Genomic DNA, 2,383 nt, shown 5'->3' on the forward strand with positions numbered 1-2,383 from the left:
GTGCGGCCGTGCCTGCGGGCTGGGCAGGGGGCAGGGCTGGCACGGCACCTGAGCAGGTGCCAGGCGGGTAAGGACAGCCCCGGGCAGTGCCCTGTGTGGGGCTGGGGTTTTGTGTGAGGCAGCGTGGGGCTCACCCTCCTTTCACCTGCACCCGTGGGGTGGCTGGGGGGCAGCCACCTCTGCCAGGTGCCATTGAAAGGCCCAAGGAAATGCTCACCTGCACCGAACGTGGGAGGGGACAGCAGTGCCAGCACTGGGGACGTGTCCTGGGGATGCTCCCAGCCTGGGGAAAGGCTGGTGGGCTCCTCAGCAAGGGAAAATGAGCAGGCTGGGGACAAAGGTCATTGAGCAGGGGCTGTGTGGCTGTGCTTGCACACCCAGCCCAGGCCCTGCAGCCGCAGGGCTCACCCCTCCAGCTCCCTGCAGGTGGCTCCTCTGGATTTTTCCATCCCTAATCAAATCCCACCAGGTCGGGTTTCCCTCCCGAGTCACCTTCGTGCCAGCTCGGTGGCGTGCACCAGCAATCAGCCCTGTGCCCGCCATGGGTCCTGCTCCACAGCCCTCGGGTGCCTGAGACCCTCTGGGGGCTGAAAGGTGACGGTGGCACACGGAGTGCTGAGCCTGCTGCTGCCTGGGCCCTGATCTTCCCACTGGAAGGAGGTCAGGGCTGGGCTGCACATCCAGCAGGAGGAGGACAATGAGTTCTTGTGGCTCCTCCAGCCTGTGGGTGAGCTGGGCTCTGCAGTTCCCCCCAGCCCTGCTGCCAGCCTCGATGGCTGGGGCACCTTTCCCAGGTGTCTGTCCCCAGGATGGGGCCTGGTGCTTGGCTGTAGGACACGAGTGCCTGCATCCCTCCCTTCTCCCTGAATTCACCCAAACTCAGAGCACTGCTGCTGCCCTGAGCCTGGAAATGCCCTCCTGGAGTCACGGGAGGGCACGGGGCTCTTCCAGCCCGGCCATGACGGGGGATAAAGGGCACAAGTGTGCTTTAAATAGCCTCTCAAGGACAGGCTCTCCCGGGAGGAATGCTCTGGCTGGCCCGGTGGAACATGCCTGTGCCCGGGGGCACGGGGGGACAGCTGCGGCTGCTCGCCAGCAGCCAGGTCAAGGTTAGGCACGGCCCTGGCCCGGTGCCACCGTGCCATGCTTGGCACCAGGGAACAGAGCCGTGCAAACAGGGAAATGCATGCCAGGCCAGGGCTTTGCCGTGCCCGGGGCTGCTCTGGAGGTGGCAGCGGAGCCGCTGCTGCCCCTGACCCGCCCTCCAGCCCGGCTGGAATTTGGCAGCGTTGCTGCCTGGCTGCCCGAGCAGCCTCCGGGGCAGCTCCGGGTGTCCCAGAGCGGCTGCTGCACTCCTGTCCGGGCTGATTCATATCCTGGACGTGCAGGCATTTGGATATTGTCCACCCGCGGGGTGTGACAGCGTCCCCAGGGCGCGGGGGCCAGCCCAGCCACGTGCCAGGAGCAGCTCCGTGCGCCTGCTGCTCCCTGGGGACACGGCAGGGACACAGAACACATCCCAGGTGAGATCCCGGCATGCCAGGAGCATGGCTGAGTGCCCAGGTGTCCATGTGCCCATTGGCTCTGCTGGGGCACCCCGGGGGCAGGGAGGTGTGAGAAACAGCAGCTGCCACAAACCCCAATCCCAGAGCATCCCCTCACCACGGGGTGCAGAAAGGAGAGGACAAAGGGAGCCAGGAGGAGCAGGGTGGCTGCCCTGGGCTGAAGGGCACAGCCAGCCTGAGTGGCTTTAGGCACAGAGCTCGGGCTGCCCACGCTGCCAGGCTGAGCTGGCTCCCAGCAGAGCCAGCCTGTGCTGCAATGTTCCCTGCCACCTGCCCCCCCTGTGGTGGCCCACGAGGAGCAGCCCAAGCCCCAGGCCATCCTCGCTGTCCCCTCCTGTGCCAGCTGGGACCAGCATGGCCCGAGGAGGGGCTGAGCTCCACGGGGAGGAGAGCGAGCCGGGGGCTGCAGAGCAGGAGAGGAGCTGTGAACAGCAGCACTGGCTCCAGGCTGGTGCAGCTGGCACCTGAATTGTCTAATAAAGTGTGAAATTGCTTTCATGCTCTGCTACCTTTGCTGAGCTGGACCGTCATTACAGCCCCCCCTCGCCGCCCGCACCGGCTGTGCCTGTCCTGCTGTGTTGGTGCTGCCAGCTGAGCCTGAGCTGGGCTGGCACTGCTGTGCCTGGCACTGCCTGCAGTGCCCCTCTGCAGGGGCTGTGGGTGCTCCCAGTGTCCCCTCCCTGCCTCGCTGCCCCTCTGCTGCGTGGGGGCATCACCGGGATGGGGGCAGGGGGTACCGGGATGGGGATCATTCCTGCCATGGGGATGGATCCCTGCCGTGGGGCTGGGGGCTGCCGTGGGGCTGGGGGCTGCCCGCC

The sequence above is a fragment of the Geospiza fortis genome, unplaced genomic scaffold (genome assembly GCF_000277835.1).
Source record: "Geospiza fortis unplaced genomic scaffold, GeoFor_1.0 scaffold55, whole genome shotgun sequence".
Taxonomy (NCBI): Eukaryota; Metazoa; Chordata; class Aves; order Passeriformes; family Thraupidae; genus Geospiza; species Geospiza fortis.